This window comes from Cimex lectularius, unplaced genomic scaffold (genome assembly GCF_000648675.2).
Source record: "Cimex lectularius strain Harlan isolate CLEC.00 unplaced genomic scaffold, Clec_2.1 scaffold31, whole genome shotgun sequence".
NCBI classification, from domain to species: Eukaryota; Metazoa; Arthropoda; class Insecta; order Hemiptera; family Cimicidae; genus Cimex; species Cimex lectularius.
In genome coordinates, this window is record NW_019392645.1 from 1,387,475 (window position 1) to 1,399,500 (window position 12,026).

The 12,026-nt window shown below is 36.8% G+C and overlaps 1 protein-coding gene and 1 long non-coding RNA gene across 2 annotated transcripts in view; one reads left to right on the forward strand and one right to left on the reverse strand.

The window, feature by feature from the left end:
* LOC106670440 (Krueppel-like factor 1) overlaps positions 1 to 12,026 on the reverse strand; it is a 46,911-nt gene that overhangs the window by 29,758 nt on the left and 5,127 nt on the right. The window lies entirely within an intron of this gene.
* Positions 8,029 to 12,026, forward strand: part of LOC106670512 — a 43,127-nt gene continuing 39,129 nt past the window's right edge. The window contains exon 1 of the long non-coding RNA XR_002910974.1: positions 8,029 to 8,434. This is a non-coding gene — a long non-coding RNA (uncharacterized LOC106670512). The remainder of the gene's footprint in view (positions 8,435 to 12,026) is intronic.

The window sequence follows — 12,026 nt, forward strand, 5'->3', positions numbered from 1 at the left end:
GAATAGTCGCTGATTTCATCGAGGATGGGCAACGCATGATGTTCCAAAATTTCATCCACATAGCGAGTGGACCTTCTACGAACAAAAACCAACTCTGTGAGACTCTCATTGAAATTCCTGCCCACTTCATCACTGAGCTACGTTGAAAAGCTTGGCCCTGGGAAAAATCATAAGCTTCGTACCTTTCATTTCGCCTTCTCCACACTCTTTCATGCCTATCTGAAGATCGTAGAGGAATTATACACTCATCTGTAAAAAGTACAGTAGACCAGTCGTCCAAAGACCAATGGCTGTGTTCTCGAGCAAATGGGAGCCGTTCAACTCTGTGTTCCGGTCAATTCTGGTCCTCTTACGGGGCGAAAAGCCATCAGTCCATATTGATTTAATCTTCTTCGAGCAGTGCATTCAGAAATTTGGACACCTCGAACTTCCTGGTGCTGATGAATCGCTTGAACAAGAGTAAGGTGCCAGTTTTGCAAAATTCTCAAAGTCAAAAAACGGTCATCTTGGGGTTCTGTTACCGGTCCTTCTATGGTAGGACCCAGTTTCTCGAAAACGGCATCTCGCAGAGTTTCGTAGGGAACTCCGATGGCTATAGCTGCATACCTTGTTGGAACGTCCATCATCGTGCAACATCCTCAGCTAAGTGGCATTGTTAAGTTTAAAAATTGAAATTCAGAAATCAAAGATAAAAACTAAACACTTATTGCTTCAGAATTCAAATCAGACTGCATAAACATTTTACAACCTAGAACAAAAATTCCATCAGACACTATTAACTGTTCGGGAAAATAACTCGTAAAAGAGAGTTTGAGCGTACTCCATGGACTGAATTTCACTCCTTCTGGATGCAGCGTAGCCGAACCTGAGGGTGTACACAAGAGGAAATTTCTGGGGGCGATTTCACATTCCCTTTGTAATACAATGTCACGAGAACGTTTCGTGACTGTATTGTCTTGTAGATTTGTATTTTGTAGAAACGTTTGTGGAAAGATTTTTTTTCCCGCCTAGGCTTAATCAGGTTGAACAAGTTCTGTAACGTTGAAAGTTTAAAAAATAGGTGAACGTTTATTTATCTAACAAGGGGACGACCAGGTTTGTGAGTCACTGATTTGGACCAAACCTTTTTTGGCGATTCGAAATAATTTTTTTTTATAGTTCAAATTTTGCATTTTTTAATATTTTTATTTCGTCTTTTATACTTGCTCAGATCAACTATGTGAATATATGATTTTACATATTTTTTATGTAGATTGCAATAAAAATATAGTTAAAAGTATAAAAGTTTATTAATATCAAAAAAATTTCTAAAAACTAAATATTTTTCAAGTAAACTAGGTCATAATTTTTTGTGTGAACTGATTCAAAATTTCGTTTTAGCACACCCCTAAATAGAAATTTTTGTTTGAATTTAAATTTATCGATTTTTTGACTCCTAAAATTTTTCCGTTTTTTAAGACGTCGTTCTAGCCGAAGGTCGTGGGTTCGAATCCCTCTCGTGCCATTGACTTTTTTTCATCTCAACTAAAAACCTTATTTAATTGTCATGTATCAATTGGTCAAGCGGACCACGAAATTAGTGAATTAATTATAAAAAACAATGAAACTTGTAATTTTTGATTGAAGTCAAAATTGCATCGAGCAACGCATACATGCCCCCACTGCAGCAATGGAAACTGCGCTCGGAGTAGCCTACTGCAAGCTTCTGGAAAGGATTAAAATAAACGAGATGGTTATAACGGTACCTGACAAAATTAGAGAAAAACTAAACTTTGGCAGAACTCTCCAAGTGGTCATAGATAATGGAGACATTTGGAAGAAAGGTTCAGCAAAAGGCCCTTATATGATGCACAGATGGATGGATGATGGAATTAGGAAAACTCAAACACTGGTAGGCGTAGAGTTTTTTTATTTCAACTACCTTCATTTTGTTATCTAGTAACAGTGTCTGAATAAGTAAATAAATAAACAAGAGTGGATAAAGTACCCACTCGTAGTACTCGTAAGTATTCTTTATTTTATTGTTGTCACTGGATAGAATATCCCGTGGCCATAGTCTTGTTAGTTGGCGAAGAGGGTTGGAAGGAATTCGACGAGATGAGAGGATTTGAATTTGAGGATTTATAATGGCTGGGAGGTTTGTGTAAAATTTTCGGCAACGGGAGTGGATTACTTCTTGGACAAAAGGAGTATTTATGTCTATTGTGGTAGTTTCGTTGGACACATAAAAGGGAGCATTAAGGATTTTTCTGAGGATTATGGATTCGGCTCTTTGGATGCGTAGGATATTGGAATGTTTGACTGAACCGCACACTTCCAGTCCATACGTCCATATCGGCTTCACTAGGGTGTTATAAAGTAGTCTTTTGTTTAAGAGAGGTAGGTTAGAACGTCTGTCAAGAAGTTGTGAAAGTGCTCAGTAACGTTTCATAACTTGTTGTCGTTCCAGTCGTGTGTGAGGATTCTACGTCAGACGTTTGTCAATATATAGTCCTAGGTACCGCACCTAGTCAGCAGTTGGGAGGGGTACTTGATTGAAATAGACTGGAGGTGAGATCTTTTTGCGGAGGGAAAAGGTTATTTTAATCTTTTTTTACACTATTATTAAAGATGGACAGACCGGAGACAGAAACATCTGTCAGGAGGAACCAGAGACATAGATGGCCATTTAGGTCCGAGTGGAGTTCGATGGTCTGGTTTAGTGGAGGAACGAAATTTTATAATTTTTAATCAACTGACTCCAACCTAACAAAAAAAAATCTGCTGCCAAATTATTGTACTATCGTCCTGAAACAACAACCATCTGGGCTCTAATTAAACTTGCAACTGAACAGCAATGTCAATTTGGAATTACTAAATCAGTTTCAAGCTCGAGCAAAATGAAGTGATTATTCAAAATTAAAGAAACAAGGAATTGTATAAGCTACAACGTGCTACATACATATACATTTCTATATGTAAAAATATGTTTATTCAACTTTAACACTTATCTATTTATGTTTAGCGGTCGTAATTGACCATATTTATCTAAGGTCTTGGTTGAGATGAAAGGTTTAGCCGAAGGTCGAGGGTTCGAATCCCGCTCGTGACTTTTTCATCTCAACCAAGGCCTTAGATAAAAGAATAATAAATCCAATTAGCACTGCGAAATTCTAATATATTTTGAAAATCAGGAGAAAAAAATTCCGCACAATTGAAGCAATTTATAGTGGTCGTTGGTAGGGTGGCTATGGTCAATAATAAGGGTTGTACAAATGACGATTTCCATTATTTATTGTGGAATGCGTACTTAGAAAGTGGTGATATTGGACTGGACTGTCTTAGCTTAGCGTTAGGGCTTGTTAATTAGCCGACCTCGTGGAAAAACCGGCGCTTCTGCGGTCCAAAGACGTCATCACGCAAAAAAACCAAATAGTTGTTTTTAGTTTGGAAGAAAAATTCACGGTATAAATAAATAACAAATGCCCAAAGTTAAGTCGACTAGCAATCAGGGCAAAGGGCAGGGATAAACAAACAAGAGTAGGAGTTAATAATAAAATTACAAAAGTTAAAACAAGGGAAATAGTTTTAAAATAATTAAAATTTACAGGCAAGTTTGGAAAGAGACAGAATGAACAGATGGAGCTTGAAAGAGATGAGTAAATGTTAAAAGTAGCAGCAGGTGTTCAAACAGAACCAACCGTACTTAACTCGGCTAGGAATTCGAGAAAAATATAAAATTAATAAAACGAACACCACAATCGTAAAACGCGTTGATTTATACTCAATGAGCCCAGACAACATTTACAAATCTAATTAGGAGGAGGCTTAAAAAAGAAAGTATTGGAAAGGATGGAAGAATGGAAAAATGGAGTGATGATGATGATGGATACTAGGAAGCGGGGTTTGTGCTCTCCAGGCATTGCAGCCTTCTAGCTCATTCACCTGGTACCCTTGAGGTTCCGTTTGGTAGTTACCCTTTACCATCCAACCATCGGTATAACATCTCGCATCGAGCGTCGTCGCATAACACTTAGATTGAGGCTGGATTGTGAGATTGGGTAAGAAAAGGGGTAAGGTATGAGTTGTAAGGTGTAGGAAGTGATATGTCCAGCTCCTGTTCCTCCGTTCCCCTCTTTCCGTCCATTTGATTAACGAGGTACACCCGCAAATTACTTCTTTCAGTTATGTAATTATTCTTTGTATGTAAGGTCCTGGTTGAAAAAAAAAAGTTAGAGACACGAGCGGGATTCGAACTCACGACCTTCGGCTTGGGTGGGTTCAAATCCCGCTCTTGACACTAACTTTTTCATTTCAAACAAGACCTTACATACAAAGAATAATTAGAAATAATGGAAGATAGAAAAACGAAAACATATAATTTAAAAGAGTGAAAAGTAATGCTAAAACAACAGCCATTCCTAGCTCCCTAGCTAGGCTAGTAAATCTTGCGAAGTTTAGAATAAAGAATGTCAAATATATGATTGAGCAGAGCTACAATTAAAACAAATGTTCGATCATTCAACTAATCAGAAATGTATTTTCCAGTTAGCCAAATAAGAGATTTAAGAAGAAAAGTAGTGTGTGAAGGAAAAGAAATGGGTTCGGATAGAAAAGGGAAGAAGGAACAGATGTCGTGAGAAACAGTTGAGAAAACGTGAGAAGCAGCAGATGTTGGTAAGAAAAGTAAATGTCTATAGATGGACTGGAATTTCGAAAAGAGAGTGATTCAAATAGCACGAGCAGGGTGTAATTAAGAAAAAACGTGGTTCTCAAAGACCCAAAGAGAACTGCATACAAAATTTGCCAAAAATTATTACGAGGATAAGAAGGAAAGTTGTATAAGAAAGTAGACGTAATCAAGACTTTTTAAAAATTAATTATAAGGAGGCATAAGAAGTAAAATAGACGGGAAAGTGGAAAGAACGAACGTTTCATTTGAGAAAGATATGAGAACATGAGAGAAGGAGAAGATTCATATGAAACATAAACCTTCCTGACTCGATCATAATTGCGAAGAAAATCTGCAAAGAATGGAACAAATAAGTCGAATGTCACGCGCTGATTTATAATTAAAAGAAATAACAGCTTATTCAAAGGGATCAGAAGATTTTGGAAGATGGAAAAGCAACCAGATGGAAGAGAGATGATAAAATGTGAGAACCACGAATCAGCAGATGTTCAAACTTTCAATGGCCGGGCTTGGAAATAAAACAAATAACACGAGTAGGGCTTTAATTAATTGCTATCTGATTCCAAGAGAGACCAGTAAAACCTAGCTCTACTAGTAAATTTAGTAAAGAATATAAAACTAAGCCGAACATAAAGTCATAACGTTAACTTACAATTCAAAGGAATATCAGGCGCATAGTATAGCGAAAAGGAAATCGAATGGGTAAAATGGAAGAGAGAAGAACGAACAAATGAATTGAGAATATTTACAAAACAAAAAGAAAAGTGAGAATTGAGAATTTTTCCTCGTGCTTGATCTATAGCGAATATCAAACCTACTCAAAAGGAAAAAGAAATTTTATCACGAAGGACATAGCTGGTAGTTGAAATGGATGAGGCTCGGTGCATTTAACAACAGACAATTAACAGTGAAAAAAAATCAGAATGGATAGAATGACCGAGGATTTGTTTTAATGAATGTATTTGTCTTTACACTTTAAAGAGCATAAAAATGAGAATTGTGCATTTTTGTTCATCCTTGTTCTGTGGCAAATTTCTCACTTACTCAACAGTTAAATGAAATTTGTTCACGAGGACCATACCTGGTTATTGTCATAGGTAAGACGACGTGCCTTTGACAATAGAAAATTAAAAGTGAAAAATATCCGAGTGGATGGAATGACCTGTTTAAATGAATGTGCCTATGTGTTTACACTTTAACGAGGATAAAAGTGAGAATTGATAGTTTTTGCTCTCATATCATCAGGACCAAATCTGATAGTTGCAATAGTGAGATTCGTGCCTTTGACAATAGAAAATTAAGAGCAAAATACACTGATAGGCAAAACATTCAGCCCGATTGATTTTTTCATTTTCTCGATAAAAGAATATTTTGCCCTTAATTTGTCTCATTGTTTTTACCAATAAATATTTGTTTATACTATGTTTTATGCTGATAATATCAATTAGAGGTAAACACACTTAATCTTTAATCCAAAACAAGGATAAAGGATTTATCAATGTTTACTTTTTACGGAATTTAAAATGTTTATTCAATCTCATTTGAATTCTGATACAATAAACTGTTTACTTTTCATCTTTGTTTTCTTAATTTCAATTTTGAAACTTAAAAATGCCACTTAGTGCTGAGGATGTTGCGCGTGGTGTGGCACTTGTTAATGATGAACGTTCCATCAGGTATGCTGCTATTGCCATCGGAGATGTCGTTTTCGATAAACTGGGTCCTACCATAGAAGGCCCGGTTCTGGACGCCCTAGGGTAACAGAACCACAGGATGTCCGTTTTTTTGACTTTGAGAATTTTACGAAACCGGCACCCTAATGTTGTTCAAACGAATCATCAGCTCCAGCAAGTTCGAGGAGTCCAAATTTCCGAACGCACTGCTCGAAGAAGATTATATCAGTATGAACTGATCGCTTTTAGCCCACCAGAATTGACCAGAACACACAGAGTTGCATAGCTCGCATTTGCTCGAGAAAACAGCCATTGGTCTTCTTTGGACGATTGGTCCGCTGCACTTTTTACAGATGAGTGTATATTTCCTCTACAATCTTCAGATAGGCATGAAAGAGTGTGGACAAGGCGGAATGAAAGGTAAAACGCCTATAATTTTTCCCACGGCCAACCTTTTCAACGTAGCTCAGTGATGGTGTGGGCGCGAATTTCAATGGAGAGTCGCACAGAGTTGGTTGTTGTTTGTGGAGGGTCCACTCGTTATGTGGATGAAATTTTGGAACATCATGCGTTGCCTACCTTCGATGAAATCAGCGACAATCCTATTCTAATGCACGATAATGCCCGTCCACATGTACCTCCTGTAGTACAAACGTACCTTCAACAGCATAAAATCAGGGTCTTAGTCTGGCCAGCCCGTTCTCCAGACTTGAACCCCATCGAACATTTATGGGATAACCTCAAAAGACGAATAAGAGCACATCCATCATTTCCTGATACACTCCACGAATTTGAAAGGACTCTTTTTGAAGAATGGGCTAACTTCCAGCAATGAGACATTCCCAGAATGCTAGAAAGTATGCCGAGGCGTCTTTGAGAAGTAATTAACGCAAAAGGAGGAAATACGCGATCTTAAAATGTCAATTAAAAATGTAAAACAATATTAAAACAAATTTTATCTGTTCGTCTTTATTTATTTATTTTTTTTTTCATTTTCCGTAGCAATTTGTATTTTTTTACTTTTTTAGATAGACTCAATTATTAAACTTTAAAAACGTGAAACTTTGATTAATATGTAAATGTATGTACAAATCACGTTATATTACAAGTGGGCGGAATTTTTTGTCTGTCAGTGTATATCGGAGTGAATGGAATGATTGAGGACTTGTTTAAATGAATGTATGTGCCTTTACAATTTAAAGAATATAAAAGTGAGAATTGAGAGATTTTTCTCTCGATTGATATGTGGCAAATATCACACCTATTCAAAAAGTAAGATGAAATTTTATCACTAGTTTTAATAGGTGAGGCTCGTGCCTTTGACAATAGAAAATTAAGAGTGAAATATATCCGAGTGGATGGAATGATTGAGGATTTGTTTAAATGAATGTGCCTATGTGTCTTTACAATTTAAAGAGAACGAAAGTGATTAACGTGAGAATTTAGTTTTTGCGATATTTTTGGGTAGGTCGGCCGTGAACGGAGTCGGAGGCGAGGTTCTTTTGTGTTTTGCCCTCCAGGCTATGGAGCGGGTGTTCTGGCGGGTGGCGAAGTGACCGGTAGGCGTGGTGGGGGGTTCGGTAATGCGCGTGACGGCTTCGTGTGGGGGGGATCGTCGAGCGGGGGCGGGTGGAGGCTTCGTTGCCAGCGGGCGAGCCCAAGTTGGTTTGGGGCCGAGGGCTGCCGGTTCGCCCGAAGAGGGGAGCGGGTCGTCATCACCCCCACCTCTCAACGTCCGCCTCCCCCCCGCTTTCCAGTTATCGACTCGCCCGAAAGTGCTTGTTCGCTTCGCCTTTTCTCCCATCCCTGTTATAACATTTAATGTACCTCACATTTTACGCGAATCTCGTTTGAAAGGCGAAAATATTCGAAACTGGATTTTTTTTCCCTCGGAGGAGATCGTCTTAGGAGAACGAACTGGTACGCGGCCGACTGTAGTGATTCGACCAGTGCTAAAGAAGAATAACTACAACTTAATTAGTTTAAGAAGAGACGTTTTCCTTTTCCGTCGCTGGCTCCCTGATTTCAGGGGGGCAAATATCACATCCACGAGACAACATAACGTGATTCGTTAATCAATTTATTTCCGGTAAGTATTTAGTTTTTTTTTCCACTCTTCCAGCTGGGCCCGTTCGATTTCGTTAGGGGCGTAAATATTTACTCCGAATCCGACCCGATGTCGGGTCACAACACGACTCCCCGACCGCTGAGGTTAGGACGAAAACATTGTCAATATCCCCGGATCTTTTGCTCTCCTGTTTTGTTTTGAAACTCTTTCCGATCGATACGGGTTTTTTCTCATTTGGGATAGTCTTTTGGACGGGATTTTCCGTAGTTTTTTTTTGTACCAGTCCAGTCTCGAGCTTGAGGGTCGTTTTTCCACCCGAAATATGGTGACCTCTCCCCCGTACACGTCGGCCGTCGTCGGACCATTGGCAAAAATTCATCCCTACGTTAAAAAAGCTCTTTTTCTCCTTATTTCATTCCCAGTTTCCAGGTCGATAACGTCGAATACGACGAGGGGCAGACGTTGCCCTTTTCCCGAGAAAATGGGCTTTTTTTCCCAAACGCGTAGTTCGCTCCTCCCTTTGGAACTCTTCCACTCAGTCCGAGCGGATTCCTGGAAACATACTCGTTCTTCTTGATTTCTACATTTTTTTTTTCTTTTTTATTGCCGTGAAATCGCCCAACCGAAAACATTTAACGACACGACTGGAAAACAAGGGGGGATTCCAGATTTCCAGCCAGTATTTAGCTTCCGTATTTCCATCCCAACCTCTGACCTCGGATTTTGAACCTTTGCCGTCTCCCGACGTGTAAAATGACGAGGGATCTTTCATCCCTTTACCGATTTTACGGAGTCGAAAATGGCAGTGAAACAGATTGAGGCCGAGCATCGTTTCAACTCCTGGTTTTCTAATTTTAAAAAAAGTTGTAAAAATATTAACTAAAATTTTAACAAATGCTTGTGTACAACGAGCACAATGGACACAAAATCGTTTCAGTCCACGTAATAGAGAAAAGTGGTATGGGAATTTTTGTTGTTGTGTTAGAGGTTAGGTTTTCTACCAGGATGTCTCTCGCTCCGTTTAAACCATCCAGAGCTTTACAACGAAAAAAAGAGAAAAAAGTTTGTCGATATAATAGTATTCTTTCTGTCGATAACCGTTTATCGGTGATTTATACAAATAAGGAGAAATTATGCTTAAAAGAAACGGGGTTTCATCTCATGGAATGTCCCATCATCTTCTGTCGGTATGGCGAAATAGAAAACAAAACAAAAATTGGATTTTCGGTAGATTATTTCTGAATTAAACACAATTCTATCATTCTCCAATGTAGTATAAAAAAAATAAATAAATCACATGCGTAACGGGAAAGATTTAATTTAAACTTAATTAGGTGGAAAACAAGCATAACTTGAACTTGGCTCAATATTGTTCCATGATTCAAATAACCAAATTTCTCGTTGAACTGTAGTAATATCGTTTAAAACGAAAGGGACGAAAACTGGTTGATTTACAGTTAGCTACACCGCAAACGTCATAGGCTCATTCTTAGCCACAGAACAGAGAAAAAAACCATTTCTCTAAAATACCAAAAAATCCATTTGGACTAGAGACTATTAAACAACGGAAAACATAGTTGTTGTTTTTTAATCAGGTGAATGTTTTTAACGACCTTTGTACGGATTCGCTGTAAATCATTGCCAGAGGTCGTTCTTTCAGGAATTATTCTTATTTATTTATTTTATAACTGAAATCTGTCGTAGAATTTCAGTTTCACTTAGTCTCATTCTCGAATTAAGAAATTGTTATCCATAAACCAATCTTAAGAATCTTTCTCATCGCTGCCCCTTCCTCGCTAAGAACAAATTCAATTGTCTCCGTTGGATAATCTCATCCGTTGGTCAGGACTTTTCGACAGTGACACAACAGACACTATTAATTCAATTAATTAAAAATAATAATAATATTAAACAAATCCAGCGGTCGAAAATATTATTAACCGTTGTTCAAAATACTCGCTTATTTCACTTTTTGATAAGGCGATTTTTCTCCCTTTAAAATCCTCCTTGGCTTTCTCTTGTGGGAAATATTTGTAATAATAGTCTTTTTCTTTTTGGCGATAAATTTATCAAAGATAATCGCCGCCACCAGGGAAAATTCGCTCAGAGCATTTCTGAACGTTTCAACGGCATGAAATCAGACTGTAAAACATATCTACACAATAGTATGAATTGTTATTGTGCAGCATAACAATTCCATAATACAAGAATGTAAGTTATCCCATTTTATTAATGAAATTTATATCAAATAAACAGGCTTTTAAGTGATAATATTGGTCTTAATTCTAGCTTCTTTTTTCCTCTATCTCTAGGCCGTAAGTACTAAACTGAACTCCAATTTTATCTGTCAACTATTTACATTTACAAATCGTATCTTTCTCAGGATTTTGGAATTCTCTGATGACAAAGTATATTTCCAACAGTTAGAAATCTGTATATGTATAGATCCATTTTGTAAGATTTTGGACACAATCGACTAAAATGTGTGCAAATTTTCCTCTCTTCTCACTGATTTTTATTCAAACAAGACAAACATCATTTGTTTTATGTAAAATTTTCTTTTGTGCAATAAGTATCTGTGTCTATTAAATCAGCAACGTCAATTAGCTATTTTTTATAAGTTAACTAAAACTATTAGCATAGTTTGATGGAATTCCAGAAACAAATTTAAAAAAGACTCACTGAAAATGATTGCCTCGTTTTTCCTGTTGACTTTTTATTTTTAGGTTTAATGTTTGGAGGTTTTACCATGTCCTATTGAAATATCCCAGAAAAGAATTCAAAAAAAGAATTATTGTAATCTTTATACGTTAATGTTCTTACTCTTGCATTTTTATTCTAGGGTTGGTGTATAGAGGTTTTACCTTGTCCAGAGAAAAAAAACCGATTAAAAAATTTAAAAAATCTCAGTATAAACGTTTGCCTTTTTCTTCTTCTGGAATTTTATTTTAAGGTTAAGTATAAGGTGGTTTTACCATATCCTATTGAAATATCCCAGAAAAGAATTCAAAAATGAATTATTGTATTCATTTGTACTGTTCTTACTCTTGCATTTTTAGTCTAGGGTTGGTATATAAAGGTTTCCCCTTGTCTAGTTAAAAAAAATCTATTAAAAAATTTAAAAAAACCTCAGTGCAAAGGTTTGCCTTGTTCTCCCTCTTGACGTTTTATTTTTAGGTTTAGTGTTTGGGTGTTTTACCATGTCCTATTGCAATATTACAGAAAAGCATTCAAAAAATGAATCATTGTAAACATTTGTAATGTTTTTACTCTTGCATTTTTAGTTCAGGGCTTGGTGTATAAATATTTTAACATGTCCATTTAAAAAAAATTTGGTTAAAATTTTATAAAAACCTCAGTGTAAGCTTTTACCTTGTTCTTCCTCTTGACTTTTTATTTTTAGGTTTAGTGTTTGGGTTGTTTTACCATGTCCTATTGCAGTATTACAGAAAAGCATTCAAAAAATGAATCATTGTAAACGTTTGTAATGTTCTTAGTCTTGAATTTTTAGTTTAGGGCTTGGTGTGTAAAGATTTTAACATGTCCAGTTAAAAAAAATTCATTAAAAATTTTTATAAAAACCTCAGTGTAAACGTTTGCTTTGTTCTTCCTC